At 38.1% G+C, this 25,703-nt stretch overlaps 1 protein-coding gene and 1 non-coding gene across 2 annotated transcripts in view; one reads left to right on the top strand and one right to left on the bottom strand.

The window, feature by feature from the left end:
- SCFD2 (sec1 family domain containing 2) overlaps positions 1–25,703 on the bottom strand; it is a 435,166-nt gene that overhangs the window by 246,405 nt on the left and 163,058 nt on the right. The gene's annotated exons all lie outside the window — the stretch shown is intronic.
- On the top strand, positions 8,261–8,401 carry LOC135272228 (U4 spliceosomal RNA). Its single transcript, XR_010340310.1, has one exon. It is a non-coding gene; the product is annotated as a U4 spliceosomal RNA (small nuclear RNA).

Below are 25,703 nucleotides of genomic sequence, written 5' to 3' on the forward strand. Positions count from 1 at the left end.
AACAAGGGGAGGGACAGCGGGGGTGGGGGTGGGGAAGTTGGGGAGGGATAACATGGGGAGAAATGCCAGATATAGGTGATGGGGAGGAAGGCAGCAAACCACATTGCTATGTATGTACCTATGCAACAATCTTGCATGTTCTTCACATGTACCCCAAAACCTAAAATGCAATAAAAGATATATATAAACAAAAATAAATATTTTTAAATTTTCTCATTATCAATTTGTAACACAGTAAATGTGAATATTTATCAATTTAAGGATATCAAATCCTACAAAGAAAGCTCATTGTTTCCTATTCTCCTTTCCTCTTTCCACAGCTAAAATACAGATAAAATGGTTGTAATGAGCTTCAACTACGTTGTTAGAGAGGAAGGCTGAGAAACAAGATAGAAGGAAGATTAGTTTCCTACGTGCTCATTTAAATTCATTAGGCACTTCCTCAAGGACCTAGAAATAGAAATTCCATTTGACCCAGCAATCCCATTACTGGATATATACCCAAAGGATTATAAATCATTCTATTATAAAGACACATGCACATGTATATTCACTGCAGCACTGTTTATAATAGCAAAGACCTAGAACCAACCCAAATGCCCGTTAACGATAGACTGGACAAGGAAAATGCGGCACATATACACCATAGAATACTATGCAGCCATCAAAAATGACAAGCTAGTGTCCTTTGTAGGGACATGGATGAACCTGGAAACCATCATTCTCAGCAAACTGACACAAGAACAGAAAATCAAACACCGCATGTTCTCACTCATAGGAGGGTGTTGAACAATGAGAACACATGGACACAGGGAGAGGAGCATCATACACTGGGGTCTATTGGGGGTGCCAAGGGAGGGACAGCAGCGGGGATGGGGAGGTTAGGGAGGGATAACATGGGGAGAAATGCCAGATGTAGGCGACCAGGGGATGGAGGCAGCAAACCACATTGCCATGTGTGTACCTATGCAACAATCCTGCATGATCTGCACATGTACCCCAAAACCTAAAGTACAATAAAAATAAAAAGAAAAATAAAAAAATAAAATAAATTCATTAGGTCTGGGATGGAGCCTAAAGATTCTGCACTTCTAACAAATTTCCAGGTTGATATCAATGCTTCTGATCTTGCAGCTCCTTTGAGTCCCCTGGCAAGGTACATGACTGGCCCCAGAACCTCAGTCCAGGTTAAAACCTCCAGTGGAAGGATAGGTAGGTACTTCTAGCGCAAATAATGAAGACCACATTTTGAATGGCATGTGGACTCGACCATCCAACTATTTCTAGACTGCAATATGAAAGTGAAATAAGCTATCTTGTTAGAGTCCCTATGTTGCTTCTTTTGGTACAGCACTTTAATCTTCATACTAATGTAACACATAAATTTATATCTCCAGCCAAATTTCTCTTCTTTGCTCTAAACCCAGCCAACTACCTATTGGACTTCTCTACTTGTATATCTCACCTGTAAATTTGATTCAATGTGTCTAAAGCTGAAATCAATACTTGTACCCCCAAATTTCCTCTTATTCCTTTATATCCTAGACAATTGTTTGGTACTATCACTATTCCAGTTGACCAAGTCAGAAACTTGAACTCTACGAGAATTCTCCCTTGGTCCTGCCACATCAAATCAGTCAAGTCCTGATGATTTTTATATATCCACCTCCTTATCCATTTCTTCTTCTACCACTTAAGTTGTAACTACCATCATCTCTAGCCACAATATATCTCATTCTAAAACAAAAAATTGATCCACTTAAAGTTATTTAATGTTAAATAAAGTCCTCTAGACAAAGCCCTTAACATGAGACATGCATTCCTTTTATCTTCTTGGCCCCAATTAACTGCTTAGCCTCAACAGTCACGACTTCTTTCCTCATTGATTACAATTAAACTTTGATGAACTACTTACATTTGCCTCTGTGCTTTTGTTCATGCAAAACTTCCTGCCTAGAAAGTTACTTTCCCTCTTCACTTTGTCTTGGGATTCAACCTAAGCATTATCTTCTCTGACCTTCCCTACGTGGGTTAAATGTGCCTATTTTGCAATCCCAAAGGAGTCTCTATTTCTGTTTACCATGGCTTTTATCACCCTAAATTTAATGATCTATTCATATCTAGCTCTCTTCTGAGACTGAAAAATCCTTGATAGCAAGAACCTCATCTTATTCCTCATTCCATCTCCAGGACCTAGCTCTGCCCTTTGAATACAGTTGGTATTGAAATCATACTTATCTCTAGAATGAAGCAGCTGACATTAGAAAAAGAGAAAAAAATAAACATTTATAAAGATATAATTGTAGATTATCTCATTTAATCCTCCTAATTACCCTATAATATGGGTATTACTATTACAGAGGAAGAAATTGAGTTTGAAAAGGTTACTAGTCAAAGATATCAGCTGGTGAATGTTTGAGCTGGAATCCAACCCAACGCCATTTTTCTTCAAAATATACATCTAGTCTACTACACAATTTCCTCTCCAATGCTTCCCAGTCAGAGGAAAGCTAGAGTTTGCAGGGAAGAGGAATCCAAATCCTTAGGACAAGAACGATTATGATGAGGATTCTGACTAGGACAAATAGTTAAGGAACCTAGCTTATAAGACAATAGATAAATTATATGAGAGCAGAAGCAGTAGCAGGGAAACTTCACACATCAGAGGTAATCTACTGACTTGTGACTACTTAGACTTTCCTGGTAAGGTACACGACTGGCCCAAAGTCTCAGTCAAGGTAAAAACCTCCAGTGGAGGGAAACCAGATTTCCCCCCACCCCCTTGGCACATAAATACTATGTGCCACAAATATTAAGTCAGATTTTCCCATCTAGGATATCACCATGCCATGCCCACTCCCTTCCCAAGCCCTAGTGACAGCTGGCTGGGCCTAGGACATCCAGTGCCCCTGGACCGGTGGCCACAAGTTCTGTGAACCCAGTATATGCTGTGCAAGTGCAGAATTTTTTTTTTTTTTTTTTTTTTGGTGAGAGGGGCAAGGAGGGGCAAAATGCAGAATTTTTTATGTGAACCTACCACTGTGTGAAAAAGGATGGGATGCACGTAAGAAATACTCACACACAAAAAAAATGCATGAAAAAGAATCAGATTCTGAAGTCATCTAACAGGGAAGAAATGATCTCCATGAACAGCTGATTTAAAGATGATAGACTGGAAACATGGCATTAGCTTCAGATGCAAAGAAGGGACAGGGTGCTAGATCAATGTTATGGAAATTGTCAAGATAGATTTAGTTCTTTCAGCAATGGAAATGGAAGAGTGGTAAGACACAAGGCAGAGAAGGGGCCAGATGATTCAGAGTAGTGTAGCCGGCCCATTGTTAGAGCTTCTGCACTTCTTCTGACATGGAAGTCAAAGGGTATGATCTTGTTTTAAAAGGCTTCTCATTTGGAGTATGGTGAAAAGAATAAACTAGAGGGACAAGGGAGACAGGAAGTAATTTCAATAAACAAATTGAGAAAAAGGGGACACGGATCAAGGAAGGAGCACTGAATGTAATGTGAACTGGTAAAATCTGCAAAGATTTTGAAGTTAAAGGCAGTGGTTTGTTGATGGACTGAATATGTAGTATAAGCAAAAGAGTCCAGAATTATTCCAAGATTTTTAGATGGAGGTTCAGAAAAGGAGGGGGTGTTTCAGAGGAAAAAACAGAGAGGACAAAATTGCTGTAAAATGTAAGAATGGAGGGAGAGATCCAAGATGGCTGATCACTAGCAGCTCGGGCTCGTAGCTCCCAGTGAAAGCGCAGAGAACGAGAGGACGCCACACTTTCAGACGAATATTTGTTGCTCACGGACCAAGAGATTCCCAGCAGAGGAGTCCCATGGGTCGCCAGGGCGACTCTTGTGGCTGGCGTGGCGGTTTTGCTGGTGGCTTAGGGAGGCAGTTCTTGGTGCAGAGTCCGGAGATTCCCAGGCAGAAAAGCACCATCAATCTTAACACCGCTGTTTTGGCCTGTGCAGTGGATTGCTCAGATTTCGGCGCTGGGAATCAACAAGTTGGACATCCGCTCAGAGACCTAGTTAGAAAGTCGGTAATTACAAAGACGACAGAGGGATAAATATATAATGAAGAGAAGAAACCAGCCTAAAAAGGCAGAGAATACTCAAAATCAGAATGCCTCTCCCTCTACAGGGGATCGCAATTCCTCATCGGTAACGGAACAAGGCTTAATGGAGAACGAGTGTGTTCCAATAACAGAAGCAGGTTTCAAAAGGTGGGTGATAAGAAACTTCTGTGAATTAAAAGAACTTGTTCTAACCCAATGCAAAGAAACTAAGAACCTTGAAAAAAGTTTGATGAAATGTTAACGAGAATGGACAATTTAGCGAGGAATATAAGTGAATTGATGGAGCTGAAAAAAACAACACGAGAACTTCGCGAAGTATGCACAAGTTTAAACAGTCGAATTGATCAAGCAGAAGAAAGGATATCAGATGTCGAGGACCAGCTCAGTGAAATGAAATGAGAAGACAAGATTGGAGAAAAAAGGATAAAAAGGAATGAGCAAAGTCTCCAGGAAATATGGGACTATGTGAAAAGACCTAATTTAAGTTTGATAGGTGTACCTGAATGTGACGAAGAGAATGAATCCAAGTTGGAAAAAACTCTTCAGGATATCATTCAGGAAAACTTTCCCAACCTAGCAAGGCAGGGTAATAGTCAACTCCAGATAATACAGAGAACACCACAAAGATATTCTTCAAGAAGACCAACCCCAAGACACATAATTGCCAGATTTATTAGGGTTGAAATGAAGGAGAAAATACTAAGGGCAGCCAGAGAGAAAGGTCAGGTTACCCATAAAGGGAAACCTATCAGACTTACAGCAGATCTCTCAGCAGAAACCCTACAAGCCAGAATAGAGTGGGGACCAATATTTAACATCCTTAAAGAAAAGAACTTTCAACCCAGAATTACATATCCAGCCAAACTAAGCTTTATAAGCGAAGGAAAAATTAAATCTTTTGCGAACAAACAAGTACTTAGAGACTTCACCACCACCAGGCCTGCTTTACAAGAGCTTCTGAAAGAAGTACAATACATATAAAGGAACAACAAATATCAGCCTTTTCAAAAATATATCAAAAAGCAAAGAGCATTAACACAATGAAAAATTTACACTAACTAATGGGCAAAACAGCCAGCTAGCATCAAATGCCAATATTAAACTTATATATATTCTAATTGGATAAAAAGCCAAAACCCATCGGTATGCTGCATCCAGACCCATCTCACATGCAATGATACACAAAGACTCAAAACAAAGAGAAGGAGGAAGATTTACCAACCAAACAGAGGGTAAAAATAAACAAATAAACAAAAAGCAGGAGATGCAATTCTCGCCTTTGATAAAGTAGACTTTAAAGCAACAAAGATCAAAAGAGGCAAAGAAGGACATTACATAATGGCAAAAGGATCAATGTAACAAGAAGAGCTAACGATTCTATAGATCAACGAGACAGAAAATTAACAAGGACATCCAGGACTTGAACTCAGATCCGGAACAAGTAAACTTAATAAACATTTATAGAACTCTCCACTTCAAATGCACAAAACATACATTACCACCTCACACCTATTCCAAAAAAGACTACATAATTGGAAGTAAATCACTCCTCAGTAATCGCATAGCATTTTCATAGATTTAAATGAAATATTGGTTGGCTACTTGTTTGTTATTTTCTTCCCTTATTCCTTCCTGTCTACATCATTAAGTATAATTATTGGTATAAAAGAGGTTTTCAATACCCATTACTAAACTGCATTCTAGCCTGAACAAGGAAGCAATACTCCCATTCTCTCTCTCTCTTCTCTTTCTCTTCCTTTTTCTTCCTCTTCTTCATTCTTTTTTTTCTTAAAAAAAAAATGTAAGAATGGGACAGATACAAATATTTCAGAAAGGAGGATGCTTAAGCCCAGGACAATAAAAGAGAACAGAATTAATTGAAGGATTCTGGAGTGAGAAGCAAAATAATGGCAAGTGTGAGAGGCAGGAAAGGTAGAAGAATGCACCAAAAAGACTTAATGGAGAGAATAAGCAGATGTAAAAAAACGCAAAGGTTAAGCTCCGAGTATCAGCATGTTTCCCAAAATGTATCCCTATAAGGGGCACCAGCTGACATTCCGTGTCTGTGGAGTATACGATTCTCTGGTAGTGAGAAATAGTGAAGTCCTTGAGGAAGTGAAAACATTCTACAAACTTTCTCTTCTATTAAAATTGCCACTGGAGAAAAAAACTGGTATATTCACACAATGGAATACTACATAACAATGAGAATAAATGCTCTGTCATTGCATAAAACAATAATACAGATGAAACTCACAAACATAATGTATAATGGTAGAAGCCAGAAAAAATATAAAATTATATCCATGTAAAATACAAAAGCCAGGGGGAATGTAACTAGGTTTTCAGAAGTCCCTACTCCTTAGAGGGAGGGAGTAACCGGGAGAGAGCAAAAGAGAGGCTTCCAGGGTTGCTGGGAATCTTCCAGGTTGAGCTGGGTGCTGATTACACAGCTGTCTTCAGTTAGTAAAAATTCATTGAGCTGTACTTTTCTATATTATATTTACTTCTATATAAAGTTTTTAAAATGCCATTAAACCCGGCCACATTTCCTGTGTCCTGGGAAGAACAGAGCTATCTACTTAGAGTTCTTATTACAGATTAGCATTTATCCAAAGTAAGAGCAGGAAAACATAAGAAGCTTACAGGATTCATCGAATAATCTCATTCAGCTACAAGTACCTTTGGCTGGGGAGATAGGGAAAGGCCTTGATTTCAGAGGATGGAAAGAACAACTTTCAATGGATGCTCAGTTTAAAACACGCATATGTTTTAGGGGAGATATAAACTTTTTTGTAATGTTTTTTCCCATCTCTCGGGAAATGATGTTATGCTGTGCTTCAAACAGAACTGCCAAGTTTAAGAGGCTGTTTTCTGTAAACAGGCCAGCTGGGCCATAAGTTGCACGAAACGAGGGACAAGCGACTTCTTCAGAGAGCAGAACAGAACACCACAGGGGATTGGGAACGATGCATCCAATAAAACCGCCAGTCATTCGTCTTTATCTGGCCACATTTAATGATTTAAGAACTCTTGTTGTCATGTTATCATCAATCAATTACAATGATTGAGCAGCCTCTAAAAACCCAGAGTTTTTAAAATGCAACTATCTGTGACCTAAATTTCCTGCTGATTCTGTTGGCCTCAGGTTAGGCCTGTTTGTCTGTCATCAAGGGAGCCAATAAAAATAATAAAAACAGGTCAATACTGGGCTTTCCAAAGCTTTTATAAAAATCTTCACACTTCTCCAACCAGTGCCAACTCAGCATGTCCACTCTTTGCTTGAGCTCTTGGTAAATGCTGCCCCTAATTACAAATATTTCACAGAATGTATACATTCTCTAAAAACCTGGGAGTTTTTTTGTTTGTTTCATTTTTCTTTCTTCCTTGCTTGCTTTCTTTTTAGTCTGGCTAAGCAACAATTTTGCAACTCTGAGCAGACAACATAAATGATGTCATTTTGCTGTATTCAGCAAAGGAACTACATTTTGGCAAATTAGGGGATCTATGAGAAGATGAGAATCTAAATTTTAGCTATCTGAACGGAGAATGTGATACTGCACTCCCAAGCCTGTGCTAGAATCTGACTTCCAAGATCCACAGAACAAGCAGAGACTACTCAATGTTTGAGGAGGAGGAAGAAAATGGCCAGTAAAAAAGGCCAGTTTAAAAGTAGTCTGTAGAAACCATGGCAGCTGTCTTAAGTGCTATTTCAACACATTTCCTATCACTTGTTTGGGAAGTAGGAGAAGGGCATCTCAATGGCTGAGGCCTCCAAGTCCCTTATAAGAGTGACCAGCAACACGGAAATTCTATTCAGTAACAAAGCACCATTCCTCACATGCGGAAACCTGTGGGCCCAGTGCAGCCAGGACAAGGCCCTGGAGTCCTCTTCTACAAGCATCCCAGCCAGAAGCTCTGCACGTTAGACCAGCATATTCAAAAGCAATTCTGCAATGTTCTCTGCTCGAACGGAGAAGTCTGGACAAACTCCAGAAAAGGCTTGAGCGCTGGAATCAGGGCCCAAAGTCAAAATCATGAAAGTAGGAAATTGCCTTTAGGGTTTCTATTTTCCTTTCTCTCACTTCAGTCCTCCCATGTCTGCACACAGAACTCACTGGATTCTTCCCAGCACCAGCAAATGAACTCCTCTAAGAAATGAATGACTGAGCTTTGCACAGTGGCAGTATCACAGCCAATGAGGTTTATCTGAGGCGTGATTACTGCTCATTGAAAACTTTTCCCAACACCCCGCCATGAAGACTTGAAATATAGTCGGCATTGGCAATTTTTGGCAGTCTCTATGGGGACTGAATTAAAAAAAAAAAAAAAAAAGAGAAGAAGACATGAATTTAAAAAGAGGAGAAGAGGTCAGGCCATGGCTCACACCTATAATTCCAGCACTTAAGGAGGCTGAGGCGGGAGGATCACTTGGGGTCAAGAGTTTGAGACCAGCATGGCCAACGTGGCAAAACACCATCTGTAGTAAAAATACAAAAAAATTAGCCGGGCGTGATGTCGGTCAGACACTTGTAATCCCAGCTACTCAAAATGCTGAGACAGGAGAATTCCTTAAATGCAGGAGGTGGAGGTTGTAGGGAGCCAAGATCACACCACTGGACTCCAGCCTGGGTAACAGAGCAAGACTCTGTCTTGGTGGGGTTGGAGGGGAGGGGAGAGGAGAAGAGAGAACCAAAGAGAAAGTGAGATGACTCTTTAATGGTTAAATGTCTGGCTTGTTGGTAGTTCAGCAGAATCTGGCATCAGAAGCCTTTCTGGATCTCTTGAAATGACATTTCACGGAAATGAACTGAAAGGTACTTCATCTTCTCCTCCTCTATTAAAAATGCACAAGTGTAGATTCAGAAGAAACATCTCATTTCCTTAAAGGAATAATATGAAAGGCTGTAATTGAAGACTGCTATACCTCTTAACCATAGCAAGGCATTTAGCATCTCTGGGTCTCAAGTTCTTGATAAAAAGGAAGATAATACCACGCACCTCACCAGGCTTTCATGGAATAGAAGTGAGATGAACACTCTATAAAGTATTGCATATTTGTTTTACTGCTACTATTTTATTACCTTCTCCAAAAGGATGCTTCTATTTATTTAGAGAGAGGCCTGGTGTGTGAGGTGTATTTATGTTCCTCTAAAGATTCACCTGTCCACTGCCCCCAAATGCTGAGTCTTTGCCACTTGTTCCGTGGAGCCCCTGAGCGACCACTGCGCTGCCTCACTCCACACCGCCAACTCCTTCAGACTTCCCTCAGGATCACCTTGACACGGTCGCATCACCCCCTTATGGTGTGCGCCACAGTAGCTCCGCGCGCCTAGGTCCAGCCCAGCTACTCCCACGGAGGCTCTGGCTTCCCTCGTAGCCACTTAGAAGACCCAGAGAACACCATCCAGAAGTAAAGACAGTATCGGCAGGGCATGGTGGCTTATGCCTGCAATCTCAGCACTGTGGGAGGCCGAGGCGGGCAGATAACTTGAGGTCAGGAGTTCAAGACCAGACTGGTCAACATGGCGAAGCCCTGTTTCCATTAAAAATACAAAAATTAGCAGGGCGTGGTGGCATGCCTGTAATTCCAGTTACTCAGGAGGCTGAGGCAGGAGAATTGCTTGAACCTGAAGGTGGAAGGTGCAGTGAGCTGAGATCATGCCACTGTACTCCAGCCCGGACAACAGAGCAAGACTCCAGAGTCCTTAAAAAAAAAAAACAACAAAGGGCAGTGTAGTCATTCCTTATTTCCTTATGAGAGACTTTAAGATCAATGAGAAAGAAGAAGACTAGAAAGAACTGACAGATAAATTCCTCACCAGCTTCTCCCTTACAAACTATTGCAAGTAGCAACAATGCTAGAACAAGTTGTGTTTTGTGGCACCCTGGCCGGCTCAGTAGTGCAGCCCCCAGAGTGTGCTTTTCTTCCTTCCCTAACTCACTCTCCTTGTTCCCTCACTCTTGCTGCTCCTGGATTCCACTTACCTTTCCTTTTAAGCATTACCATGAAAATTTTGCCTCAACTCTGTTTCCTAGGAAAACACGATGAAGATAGAGGATGGCACAAGGGTGAATTAGGCAAATAGAAGCTTCCTGAAGCCACTGAACTGTTTGAGTTTGAGTGGGTTTATGCACGTGTGCATGCACTGTCTCTTCAAATGTATAGTTGCATAAATTTTGAAATAGAAAATCCTTGAAGAAAGCAAAAGAAAATCCTTGCCTATCTTTATATGATTAATGAAAAACAAACACTAACCGGAGTGATTTTTTAAAAAAAGAATCTCTTTGTTGTTTTACAGCTGATGGGTGTAGAATGGAATCTCCACTCCCTGTGCTGACTTGCACAGCCCTAAGTGACCAGCTCTGCCTTCCTCTCCTTTTATCCAGTACTACTCCTGCTCCCACCCCCACTCTTCCTTTCTGTTTGCTCCAGCCACATTGGCCTCCATTCACCCAATTACTCTTCTCTGCTTTATATTTCTCTATAGACCTTTTCATCATCTTATTTACTACAGGTTTTACTTATTTATTTTGGTTATTGTCTGTCTTAATTCACTAAAATTCTCAGGGAGACTAGGATTGTTGAGTGTTTTGCTCACTGCTCTAGCCCCAGTATCTAAAACACACTTGATATACAGCAGGAAATCAAAATTTATTGAATGACTGGATGACAGAATAAATGAAGTCTCTAAATACTGACCCCTACAAGATACGATTTTCTCCAAGTCATCTTTTCTCACATGTAGTCTTTTAAGTTGTCGCAGTAAAATATAAATAACATAGAATTTGCCACCTTTATCATTTTAGATGTACTTTCTATCTGTATAAATTTGACTATTCTAAGTATTGCATAGAAGTGGTAACGTATAATATTCATCCTTTTGTATCTGGCTTACATTATTCAGCATGTCTTTAAGATTCATCCATGTTGTAGCATGTGTCAGAATTTCACTCCTGTTTAAGGCTGAATAATATTCCACTTTGTATATATACCACATTTTGTTTATCGATTCATTTGTCAACTAATATTTAGATTGTCTCTACTTTTCAGATATTGTGAATAATGCTCCTATAAACACTGATGTACTAGATATCTTTATAAAGATGTAAAGATGTATCTTTATATCTTTTTGATATTTAAAAAAAAAAAAAAGGAGGAGACCTCATAGGTCATGACATCGAATCTTTGTCAATATACAATCTTTCTTTTTGTGGCAAAAAGAAAAAAAATCTGTGAAACAACCAGCTGCTTGCTAGGTAGAAGTCATTCACTCTGCATTGGTAATGACGGGTATACCTTTACTTCATGCTTTTGAAATGGACCTGCCTTATAAGAAGGTACATAAAGAAAATGGAGGACTGAAAGCCATAACAAAAAGAGATAATCTGGAAGTTACAAGAAAAAAAGTAAGACAAACATAAACCAATTCTCTAGCTTAAAAAAAGGTAAAGTTAGTGAAAATGAGGAAGAAAGATTATGGTAACCTGAAGTAAAATAAAGTATTTTCCTTACTCCTGCTGCAAGTGGTAATACATGAACACAGAAAGCAATGCGGCATCATCCACAACCAAGGCAGCCAGCAATCAACACTTGGATTAAAGATAACACAAGGACGAGAGATCACATCCTGAGGATCAAAAGATGCTGTAATATCAAAAATGTCCACAAAAAAAAGACTCCACATACTGAATTCTTTGCAATCTAGGTCCACATATCAAGACAAAGCATTCTTCTACTTGTTTTATGGTTTCAGGTCTAACATTTAGTCTTTAACTCATTTTCAGTTGATTTTTGTATACGGTGTGAGAGATACAAGTGTTCAATTTAATTCTTTTGCATGTGATACACAGTTTTCCCAACACCTTTTATTGAAGAGACCATCCTTTTCCTACTGTGTGGTTTGGGCATCTTTAGCAAATATCAATTTTCTGAAAATTTATGGGTTCATTTCTAGATTCTCTATTCTGTTTCATTGATCAATGAATGATATTTACGCCAGTATCATGCTATCGTAATTACTGTAGATTTGTAAAATAGTTTGAAAGCAAGTAGTGCAGTGTCTCCAGCTTTGTTCTTTTTTGCTCAAGATTGCCTTGGCTAGCTACATAGTAAAGGAATGAATAGTATTTCATTGTGTACATATTTACCACATTTTCTTTATCTGTCCATCTATTGATGTACATGCAGGCTGATTCCATAACTTGGCTACTGTGAATAACCCTGCATGAACATGAGAGTGCAGATATCTCTTCAACATAGCAATTTCATTTCCTATGGATATATGCCCAAAGTGGTATTGCTAGATAAATGATAATTCAAAGTATTTTGAGGAGCCTTTGCATAGTTTTCTATAATGGCTGTATGAATTCATGTTCCCACCAACAATGTGTAAGAATTCCCTTTTCTCCACATCCTCACCAACACATATTTTTCTGTTGTTTTGATAATAGCCATTCTAATACAATGATATCTCATTGTGGTTTTAATTTGTATTTTCCTAATAATCAGTAATTTGGGGCATGTTTTTCATTTTCTTTGTTGGTCATTTGTATACCTTCTTTTGAGAAATATCTGTTCAGGCCCTGTTCCCATTTGTCACCCAATATATGATCTATTCTGAAGAATATTCCATGTGCAATTGAAAAGAATGTGCATTCTGTTGCTGTTGCATGTAATGTCCTGTATAAGTTTGTTAGGTCTATTTGGTCTAAAATGTAGTTCCAGTTCAATGTTTACTGATTAATTTCCTCTCTGGATAATCTGTCCCTTGTTGAAAGTCAGATATTGAGGTCTCCTACTATTAGTATATTGCAATTTATTATATCTCTCCCTTCATATCCTTTAATATTTACTTTATATATTTAGGTGCTTCAATTTTGGTACAATATACTTATACTTACAATATACTTATAACAGTTATATTCTCTTGATGAATCTACCTTTTTAGCATTGTATAATGTACTTCTTTGTGACTTTATAGTTTTTGACTTGAAGTCTATTTTGTCTAATATAAGTACAGATGCCCCTTAACTTACAATAGGGTTATATCCTGATAAATCCATCGTAAGTTGAAAATACTGTAAACAATGTAAATCAAAAGTTCATTTTTGACTTACAATATTTTCAATTTACCATGGGTTTATCAGGATGTGCCCCATCATAAGTCAAGAAGTATACTGAATATGCATTGCCTTTGCACCATGATAACGTCAAAAAATCATGAGTAAATCAAAAGTCAGGAACCATTTGTATAACTACCCCTGTGTTTTTTTTATTTCCATTTGTGTGGAATATCTTTTTCTATCCCTTCACTATCAGTCTATGTGTGTCCTTAAATGTGAGGTAGTCTCTTATAGGCAGCATATAGCTGGGTCTTGTTTCTTAATCCATTCAACTACTCTGTGTCTTTTTATTGGAAAATCTAATCAATTTACATTCGAAGTAATTATTGATAGCTAAGGACATCATATTGCCACTTTATAATTTGTTGTCTGGTTGTTTTGTAGATACTTTATTTCTTTCTTCCTCTGTTCCTGTCTTCCTTTGTGGTTTATAGTCTCCTCTAGTGGTATGCTTTGAATCCTATTTCGGTTTTGTGCTTCTTCTATACATTTTTGCTTTGTAGTTACCATGAGGCTTAAGTAAAATGTTACAAGCTACTAACTCTGATCACATACAACTCACACTTTTACTCCCCATGCTCATACCATACAGACATACACATATCATGCAGCAGGTTCAGATCCCTGTGACTTCAATAGAATTATCAACTAAAGAATACAAATTATATATAAAATATTTAAAGAAATAAAAGATGAAAGCAAAATAATTAAGGTATGAATAAAGAACTATCAAAAATTACCAGATATTTTAAAAAAAGAAGAGTTTTTAAAAGTGAAAAACATATTTGAAATTAAAAACTCAAATACTGACTTCAAATACTAAAGAGGAAAATAGTAAAATGGGATAAATCTGAAGATACCAACAAAACCATGGCAAAGAAATAAAAGACAAAAATATGGAAATAATATTGAATGTGAAGGTCTAAAACATGTTTAATTAGAGTTCCTAAATAAAAAAAATGAAGAGGAGACATAATACTAAATGAGATAATATATGAGAATTTTCTAAAACTGAAGAAAAACATAAAACCACAGAAACAGGAAATACAATGTGTACCAAGCAGGGAATATTTAAAGATATCTAGAATTAGACATTATAAGATTATAATGAAATTGTAAAAAATATATACATAAACATCTGAAAAGCAGCCAAAGAAAAATGGATCACATACAAAGAAACTGACATTACAGTGACTGCAGATGTATCAATAGCAACAATCCAAGCTGAAAATAGTAAAATAAATAATATCATCAAAGTGTTAGTCATCTTTGTGCATTTAGCTTCTATTATAGTGTCAAGTACACCCCAAAATGATCCAAAAATGCTGGTCTAATAAACCAACTACTTCAATAAAATGATTAAATTGGGCACTGGGAAGAATGGAATGAGAGTTACATTAATGAAATCTGAAATTGGCTTATTTCCTCATTCGTTAGAGTCCTGAAGTGAAGGAGGGTGCAAAAGTAAATTCACCATAAAGTGGGAAACATCTGCTGATATGAAACAGTAAGTCTTCATATCCCCACACCTCACCCCTTGTCATCAGTCAAAAGAAATGCCATTTATTCAGTATAGTTAGCATGGAATGTTTTTGTTTATAATAAAGATCTGTATCATCCATATAAATATTTCTGCCTATGCAGTGCAGCGTAGATGACTGTTTGCATGTTTGTGACAGACCACTGTTCTATATTGACTATAGAAAGTCTTACTCAGCTCTAATTTCAGTTTACTCTGGGGTTTCAGATTCTGCTGACTACAGATAAAATTTTTCTCCCCAACAATGGCTGCATACTTTAACCATCCCCACAGAATTCCACAGGAGTCTGAATTGAAATACAGAACTAACAAGGTACCCTAACAAATAGAAAAACTTCTAATCACTTTTAGAGTTAATAACTTCTCCACTTAGTTAAAAAGCAAATATTAGTACAGAAATATGTTTTATTTCTTAAAACAAAGCTATGTAATGTGATATATTTTAGTTTGGTTTAAATTTTGAATTTCCTGTTTTCAGGGACTAGGAAATTGGATGTTCAAATTCACTTGAGACAAAACTGTAATGTCTTCCAAATAATTAAAATATAATAAAAAATCCTACTAAATTTAAAATTGTATTTGTCCTTGGAATGAGGCTAAAAATTATTTTAATCTGCAAGTAATTCAATGAGTTCATATGAAAACTATATACTTCTGAAAGTTTTTCATTTTCTTTAGCATTCATTATACACTGAAATTAATTCCTAATTGAAAATTGAAACTCCTAATTGAAATATCACCATAAATCAGATTTATATCTGTCATTAGTTTATTTATGCCTTATCATTTTTTTCAAAAAAGATTTAAAGCAAGAAGATCAATGACTAATTTAGGACACTTTGGCATCTTTAAATTTGTCTTCATGAATATTTTATTAAGCCTCATGGCTATAAGCCATGACAATTTCAAAAATGGAAAAGCACACTAGCAGATAAGACAGCTGCCACTTTCAGTGACCTTGGATATATCACTTAGGCCCTCTCTTCATCTATAAAATGGGAACACTGCAAAGAGGATTCCAAAGGTCCCTGCTTCTAGCTTTGCAATCTCATAATACATATGGAATCTTTATATCTCCTCAGTCCCTGACTTCCTTAATTATTCATTAAGGCTCTAGCTCCAAAACTGTGAATTTATAACCATTGTGATGGTTTTTTTCCCATTCCATTCTTCACACCTCTCTACCTGCCACATAGTTGCCCATCTTCAATTATTTTCTATCTATTCAAATGATATTTTTTACTTTATTTCACAGAACAATCTCATCCCATTGAGGAAGTATTCTCAATGGTGAAGATAATAATGGAATGTATCATGATAAAAATGTATCATTGAATACTTAGATTTCAATTAAAAAACATAGTCAAACTAGATAAACTGTAGTCTACCTACAAACAACCTCCTTCATAAGTTTGCAAATTAAAGCATAAGTAAAATATATTTTGCCAAGTCTAAAAACACTGGATAGATTTTAAGTTAGCAATACAGACAATACCCAAAGGAAATTTGTTTCCATAAACTGGTAGAATATAATACATAGTTGAAACACATAATTGAAACCCTCCTTAAGCCTCTTAGCGCTCTTTGGGAGTGAGCTGATGAGATACCTTGGGGAGGAAATGGAACTGTTACCTTGGCCAGACAACTCAGCCAACACAGAAACACTCTCACTCTCACCACACCCTAAAATTGCCTCTGCTTTCCACTATGAGCTTAAAGAAGGGACCTAAATAGAAAGGAATAACTACCATGCTAAGCAAGTGGCAGCTGAGAGACAAAGCCTTCTAGACTACTGTTCTGACTGCACTGTGAGAAAACTGACAGTTGGGTGGATCAGACAGAAAAGGTTTTGGCCAGGTGCACTGGCTCACGCCTGTAATCCCAACACTTTGGGAGGTTGAGGCGGGCAGATCACCTGAGCTTGGGAGTTTGAGACCAGTTTGGCCAGCATGGTGAAACCCCATCTCTACTAAAAATACAAAAATCAGCCAGGCGTGGTGGCGGGCACCTGTAATCCCAGCTACTCAGGAGGCTAAGGCAGAAGAACCATTTGAACCTGGGAGGCAGAGGTTGCAGTGAGCCGAGATCATGCCACTGCACTCCAGCCTGGGTGACAGAATGAGATTTTGTCTCAAAAAAAAAAGAGAGAGAGAGAAACAAATTTTAAACAGGTAGACATAATGTACTTCTTCCTCATCTTTTTTCTGTTCCCTTTTTGTTAGCTTTCCCTTCCTCCTCGTCCTTTTCTTCACCCATTCATTTTTACATTTGTTTAACAAATGTGTGTTCAGGCACTGAGTGCTACATAGAAGAGACACGTTGGTGAATAAACAACATAGTTCATCCCATTATAAAGCTTATAGTCTAGTGGGGGATAGAAGCATATAAGCAGACAATGGCAAAACAGAGTCAGTCAAAGAAAGTAAATAGCATCCCTGGTGTTACAGGAGTATACGCTTGGGGCACCCAATCCACAATTGAGGTATCAGGTAAAGAAAGCTTCCTGGAGGAAGTAAAGACCATGCAGAACCTGAAGGAGAGAGGGCCAAGGAGTGGGCTAGGAGAAGGGAGAGGGGATTAAGGTTTATTTATTTATTTATTTGTTTGTTTCATAATTTAAATTGAGCAAAAAAGTAAAAATTAAAAAAAGAAGATATGAAAACTAATATTTAACCGGATTAAAATAAGAACATGCCTAAACTTTGGGACCCTTATGAAATTTTCCACCTTTCTTACATTTTGGCTTTAGAATGATGGAAACAACTTAATAGTTATAAAGCAACATCTTTCAGAACAAATTGTACTAGCTTCCATTTCTTCATTCAGAAGTGGCCTGAATATATAACAGGCTGCATGCTCTTGGCTTTATATCTGCATAATCGGAGCAAGCACATAGAACAGTTAATCCAAGCAAGGACAATGACATAGCCAGTTTCATCAGCATTACCTAACAAATGCCTTTCAGAGACTACAAAATTGACTAGAAAATGTAACCTACTCCTAGAAACATATCCCATTTAATAATGTAATTTATGTCACTGACTTTCAGTACTATAATTAGGGGTAAAGGCCATTGTATTGGAAATGGGGGTGGGGTACATCCTGCTGACACTACAACTAGGAACACTATAGGCATTTACTATGGAAGCTGGAAAGTAGGGCTGGGACATTAAATATCCTTCAATTATCAAGACAGCACGGTACAACAAAGAATTGTGCAGTCTAAAATGTCAATTGCGTCTCTACAGAATTAAGGTAGTTGAAGTTATGTGATGGGATAAAAGACTACAAAGGTAAAAGCCTCTACAAAATGGCATCTATAATTTCTACTCCCCTTTTTTCCAATAAGTAGCCTTTACTTTCAAAGCAGAACCACATTGATTGCACATTCTACATCTAAGGGAGCAGAGTTCAAATAATAGCACAGATTTATATATTTATTATGACAATTTTCTAGCAGAAGCAATTGGGTATCTTGAGAAAGGGAAGCTTTTCTTATTCCTACAAAGGTGCCATATGAACTAGAAGCAGTCCTGTGTGTTTTCTAACTCCTAAACTGTACAAGGAAAACTGGTTCTAGTGAGGGAGGAAGTGGTGGTTCTGATGGAAATGGATAGAAAAAAGAGAAGAATAGAGGAGATGGTCTCAAGAATGGGGGAGATGGTCTCATGTTTCATTGTGTCCCACTCCAGTTTATGAAAAGTGCTAAAGATCAAGAGCTGCAACTAGTCTTTAGTCTACCAACATTCATCTGCATGGACATGCTCTCTCCCAAGCCCCAGGGACTGGTTTCTGTTCTCAAGGCTAAATGGAGAAGGGCTTGGCAGTCATCATCTATTGTACCTAGTCCTGGTCCCAGGTTCCAGACTGCTATATAGTGCTGCTCTTGACATTCTATTATAGGCTCCAAGTTTCCTGCTTCCTAGTCTCTCATGTTGACTGTTGTTCCGTGGCAGGGTCCTACCTCCAACCAAAAGAATCCTGCAGGTACCCAAAACAGCAAAGGTATCAAATATAATTTTTTAAAACTCTTTTTACTATCTAAGTTAAACTGGAATTACTCTAATATATTATTTTAAGCTACTGTTTTAGTTACTAGGAATAATAAAAGGCATATACATACACATATATGTCACTGTTTGAAGATATTTAAATTTAACTGTAATTACAATCTTTAACTAAGACTCTCAGACGTTCTTAAACCTCTTTCTAAGGTTAATTAGTAACCAATAAACAATCTTCAAAATAAAAGCATAATATATAAAAGTTAATAAAACTGGCTCTAAGTTAATTAAATTTATTTTCCTTCAGAAATATCCTGCCCTCCTTCAGATGCAACATGGATAACTTTGTGAAAACAAGGCAGAAAACAGTGAAATGTGCAATCCGGCAACTACTAACACACAAAAAAATCAGAGGGATATTGTGCTTGATAAAAAAATCTACACAGTAGGTCTCATTCTACAGTCAGCACTTTTCTAACTTTTGTTCAAGTGGTGATCATGAAAACAGTACTTAAGATTGACTTAGCTCTTGACTGCGTGCCAGGTAGCATCTCACACGCTTTACATCTATGAACGCATTTGATCTTTACAACAGTCCTATAAGATGGTGCTATTATTATCCCAGTTTTATAGTCTGAGTCTTTCCCACCCTTCAAGATCTGGTTTAAATTTCACTTCCTCACAAATACTTCCTTAATTGTTTCCACCAATTCATATTATTTTCTACCTCCCCCCTTTTCCACTATATTATGTATATCTCTTACAGGACTTACCATAGTTCACCCTAAAGCTCTTTATGCATGCTTCTCTTTCTTATCATTACATCACAAGTTTCTGGGGAGGCAGACTCTGTCTTATTTACTTTTGTATCCCTACAATGCCTAGCAGAGATTCTTGCACAAAGAACATGCCCAGAAAATGTTTGTGGAAGTTACTTATACTAGCATTAATATGGGAAAAAAAGGAAGAAAGGAATTTAGCAGTAGCTCTAAAAACAAAGAAAGAGTCATGCATAAAAAGTAACAAGCAATTATTCTGTTTCTGCAGATGAAAGAACAAAAGAGATCACAGAGATTTTGAGATAAAACATTTAATTATTAGGTAAACATTAAACCATAATTATACAGAAAGAAAATACAGGTGAATGGTTACATAATCTTTAGAGGTAGAAGACCTACACAGGATACCAAGAGCAAAACCAACCAAAAGAAGAGAAGAATTAAATAAATGCTCAAGGGAGCTAGCTTTGACTTAGGCTATATGGTTTCCATTCCCAATTTGCTGTTTGTAGAGTCAGTTTATTCATCTGTAAATGGGGATGATAACAATACGTGATTGACACAGTTGTACAGTAGAATGAAGAAGATAATGACTACAAGGATCTCAACACAATGCATGACATAATGTCTTCCACAAACATTTCAAACCAATTAAAGAAAAGATGGAGTTGACTGTAAAAAGAAAAAAGTATGCTATAAGATCAATAAATCATCAGTATCAAATGACAAACAGAAACAAAAAGATTGCTATCATAAATATAGGAAAAGCTTGTACAAATTAACAAGAAGATTAAAACTCTAATTAAAAAAAAAAAAAGAAAGAAGATCCAAGATGGCCGAATAGGAACAGCTCTGGAGTGCAGTTCCCAGCAAGAACGCAGAGGGTAAGTGATTACTACATTTCAAAGACTGGGAGATTCCAGGAGGAAAAATGGCATGAGTCTCCAGCATGGCTGTTTCAGATGGCGCAGTGGATCTCCACACAAAAACTCACACAAATCTGGGCAGCTGTTTCAACTGGAGCCTGGAACACCCAGGAGACAGAGTTGCCCATTCAACTGAAAAAAAAGGGGGCTGAAATAGGGAGCCAGGTGATCTGGCTCGATTGGTCCCACCCCCACAAAGACCAGCAATCTGAAATGCTCTGGATTGAGAGTTTCAAAGCAAGCACAGCTGGACCCAGGACAGTCCAGCTCTGGGGTAGGAAGGGCATCTGCCATTACTGAGGCAGTCCACCACTACTGAGGCAGTCCACCATTACTGAGACAGTCCGCCATTACTGAGACAGTCCGCCATTATAGAGACACTCGGCCATTACCAAGGAAGTTCTAACTATACCTCTATAAACAAAACTGCAAGGAAGCTCACATAGCAGCTAGGCAGAGCCCACAGCAGCTCAGCAACACCTCTGCTGGCAGACAGTGACTAGGCTGCCTCCTCGCTGGGCAGGGCATCTCTGAAAAAAGGCAGCAGCATGTCAGGAACTTATAAATAAAGCCCCATCTTCCTGGGACAGAGCACCTGGGAAAAAAAGGCATTTATGAGTTCCGCTGCAGCAGACTTAAATGCCCAGCAGCTCTTATCGGAACAACAGACCTCACAGCTCAGCACTTGAGCTCCTATAAGGGACAGACTGTCTCCTCAAGCAGCTCCCAGACACATGTACATCCAAACATACACCTCATAAAGGAGAGCTCAGGCTGACATCTGGCAGGATCCCTCTGGGACAAAGAGAAGAGAAGAAGAAACTGATAGCAACCCTTACTGTTCTGCAGCCACTGCAGGTGATCCCCAGGCAAGCAGGGTCTGTAGTGGACCCCCAGCAGTACTACAGCAGAGGGGCCTGACTGTTAGAAAGAAAACTAAAAAACAGAAAGAAATAACTTCAGCATCAACAGAAAGGACGTCCACTCAGAGATCCCATCAGAAAGTCACCAACTACAAAGACCACAGGTAGATAAATCCACAAAGATGGGAAGAAACCAGTGCAAAAAGGATGAAAACACTCAAAACCAGAATGCCTCTCACTCCTCACCAGCAAGGGAACAAGGCTGGATGGAGAATGAGTCTGATGAATTGACAGAAACAGGCTTCAGAAAGTGGGTAATAACAAACTTCTCTGAGGTAAAAGAACATGTTCTAACCCAATGCAAAGAAACTAAGAACCTTGAAAAAAGGATTGATGAACTGCTAACAAGAATAGACAACTTAGAGAGGAATATAAGTGAATTGATGGAGCTGAAAAACACAACACAAGAACTTCACGAAGCATACACAAGTTTCAATAGCCGAATTGACTAAGCAGAAGAAAGGATATCAGAGATTGAAGATCAACTCAATGACATAAAATGAGAAGGCAAGATTAGAGAAAAAAGAGTAAAAAGAAATGAACAAAGTCTCCAAGAAATATGGGATTATGTCAAAAGACCTAATCTACGTTTGATAGGTGTACCTGAATGTGACGGAGAGAACGAATCCAAGCTGTAAAACACTCTTCAGGATATTATCCAGGAGAACTTCCCCAACCTAGCAAGGCAAGCCAATATTCAAGTCCAGGAAATACAGAAACACCACAAAGATATTCCTCAAGAAGAGCAACCCCAAGGCACATAATTGTCAGATTCATCAGGGTTGAAATGAAGGAAAAAATGCTAAGGGCAGCCAGAGAGAAAGGTTGGGTTACCCACAAAGGGAAGCCCATCAGACTCACAGTGGATCTCTCAGCAGAAACCCTAAAAGCCAGAAGACAGTGGGAACCAATATTCAGCATCCTTAAAGAAAAGAATTCTCAACCTAGAATTTCAAATCCAGCCAAACTAAGCTTCATAAGCAAAGGAGAAATAAACTCCTTTATGAACAAGCAATTGCTGAGAGATTTTATCACCACAAGACCCGCCTTACAAGAGCTCCTGAAAGAAGCCCTAAACATAGAAAGGAACAACCAGTACCAGCCACTCCAAAAACGTACCAAATGGTAAAGAGCATTGACACAATGAAGAAACTGCATCAACTAATGGGCAAAACAACCAGCTAGCATCAAAATGGCAGGATCATTCACACATAACAATATTAACCTTAAATGTAAATGGGCTAAATGCCCCAATCAAAAGACACAGACTGTTAAATAGGATAAAAAGTCAAAACCCATCAGTGTGCTGTTTCCAGGAAACCCATCTTACATGCAAGGATACACATAGGCTCAAAATAAAGGGATGGAGGAAGATTTACCAAGCAAGTGGAGAGCAAAAAAAAACCAAGAGTTGCATCCTAGTCTCTGATAAAATAGACCTAAACCAACAAAGATCAAAAGAGACAAAGAAGGGCATTACATAATGGTAAAAGGATCAATGCAACAAGAAGAGCTAATGATCCTAAATATATATGCACCTAATACAGGAGCACCCAGATACATAAAGCAAGTTCTTAATGACTTACAAAGAGACTTAGACTTCCACACAATAATAGTGGGAGACTTTAACACTCCACTGTCAACATTAGACAGATCAACGAGACAGAAAATTAACAAGGATATCCAGGACTTGAACTGAGACCTGGACCAAGCAAACCTAATAGACATTTACAGAACTCTCCATCCCAAATCCACAGAATATACATTCTTCTCGGCACCACATCACACCTACTCTAAAATTGACCACATAATTGGAGGTAAATCACTCCTCAGCAAATGCAGAAGAACGGAAATCATAACAAACAGTCTCTCAGACCACAGTGCAATCAAATTAGAACTCAGAATTCAGAAACTAACTCAGAACTGTACAACTTCATGGAAACTGAACAACTGGCTCTTGAATGTTGACTGGATAAACAATGAAACGAACGAAATAAAGACGTTCTTTGAAACCAACGAGAACGAAGACACAATGTACCAGAATCTCTGGAATACATTTAAAGTAGTGTCTAGAGGGAAATTTATAGCAATAAATACCCACATGTGAAGCAAGAAAATATCAAAATTGACACTCTATAATCAAAATTGAAAGAGCTAAAGGAGCAAGATCAAAAAAATTCAAAAGTTAGCAGAAGACAAGAAATAACTATGATCAGAGCAGAACTGAAGGAGAGAGAGAGACACAAAAAACTCTTCAAAAAATCAATAAATCCAGGAGCTGTTTTTTTTTTTTTGAAAAGATCAACAAAAGAGACAGACCACTAGCTAGATTAATAAAAATGAAAAGAAAGAAGAATCAATTGGATGAAATAAAAAAGATAAAGAGGATATCACTACAGATTCCACAGAAATTCAAACCATCATCAGAGATTATTACTAATAACTCTATGCACATAAACCAGTAAACCTGGAAGAAATGGATAAATTCCTGGACACTTGCACCCTCCCAAGCATAAACCAGAAAGAAGTTGAAACCCTGAATAGACCAATAACAAGGGCTGAAGTTGAGGCAGCAATTAATAGCCTACCAACCAAAAAAGCTCAGGTCCAGATGGGTTCACAGCCGAATTCTATCACGCATACAAAGAGGAGCTGGTACCACTCCTTCTGAAACTACTTCAAACAATCCAAAAAGGGGGAATTCTTCCTAAATCATTTTTTGAGACCAATATCATCCTGATACCAAAACTCAGCAGAGACTCAACAAGAAAAGAAAACTTCAGGCCAATATCCATGATGAACATAGATGCAAAAATCTTCAATAAAATACTGGCAAACTGATTACAACAGCACATCAAAAAGCTTACCCATTACGATCAAGTAGGCTTCATCCTGGGGATGCAAGGCTGGTTCAACATATGCAAGTCTATAAACGTAATTCACCACATAAACAAAACCAAAGACAAAAACCACATGATTATCTCAATAGATGCAGAGAAGGCCTTTGACAAAATTCAACAATCCTTTATGCTAAAAACTCTCAATAAACTAGGTCTCAGTGGAACGTATGTCAAAATAATAAAAGCTATTTATGACAAACCCACAGCCAATATTATACTGAATGGGCAAAAATTGGAAGCATTCCCTTTGAAATCTGGCACTAGATGAGGATGCCCTCTCTCACCACTCCTATGCAATATAATATTAGAAGTTCTAGCCAGAGCAATCAGGCAAGAAAAAGAAATATAGGGTATTCAATTAGGAAAGGAGGAAATCAAATTGTCTCTATTTGCAGATGACATGATTGTATATTTAGAAGACCCCATCGTCTCGGCCCAAAATCTTCTCAAACTGATAAGCAACTTCAGCGAAGTCTCAGGATACAAAATCAATGTGCAGAAATCACAAGCATTCCTATACACCAATAACAGACTTAAAGAGAGCCAAATCAAGAACAAGTTGCCATTCACAATTGCTACAAAGAGAATAAAATACCTAGGAATACAACTAACAAAGGATGTAAAGGACCTCTTCAAGGAGAACTACAAACCACTGCTCAAGGAAATAAGGACACAAACAGATGGAAAAATATTCCGTGTTCATGCTTAGGAAGAATCAATATTGTGAAAATGGCCATGCTGCCCAAAGTAATTTATAAATTCAATGCTATCCTCATCAAGCTACCTATGACCCTCTTCACAGAACTGGAAAAAAACCACCTTAAACTTCATATGGAACCAGAAGAGAGCCCACATAGCCAAGTCAATTCTAAGCAAAAAGAACAAAGCGGGAGGCATCATGCTACCTGACTTCAAACTATATTACAAGGCTACAGTAATCAAAACAGCATGGTACTGGTACCAAAACAGAGATATAAACCAATGGAACAAAACAAAGGCCTCAGAGGCAATGCCACACACCTACAATCATCTGATCGTTGACAAATCTGACAAAACAAGCAATGGGGAAAGGATTCCCTGTTTAATAAATGGTGTCGGGAAAACTGGCTAGCCATGTGCAGAAAGCAGAACCTGGACCCTTTCCTGACACTTTACACTAAAATTAACTCCAGATGGATTAAAGACTTAAACATAAGACCGAACACCATAAAAACCCTAGAAGAAAACCTAAGCAAAACCATTCAGGACATAGGCATAGGCAAGGACTTCATGACTAAAACACCAAAAGCATTGGCAACAAAAGCCAAAATAGACAAATGGGATCTAATTAAACTCCAGAGCTTCTGCACAGCAAAAGAAACAATCATTAGAGTGAACGGGCAACCAACAGAATGGGAAAAAATTTTGCAATCTA

This window comes from Aotus nancymaae, unplaced genomic scaffold (genome assembly GCF_030222135.1).
Source record: "Aotus nancymaae isolate 86718 unplaced genomic scaffold, 86718_ANA_hifiasm-v0.15.2.pri h1tg000006l, whole genome shotgun sequence".
NCBI lineage: Eukaryota > Metazoa > Chordata > Mammalia > Primates > Aotidae > Aotus > Aotus nancymaae.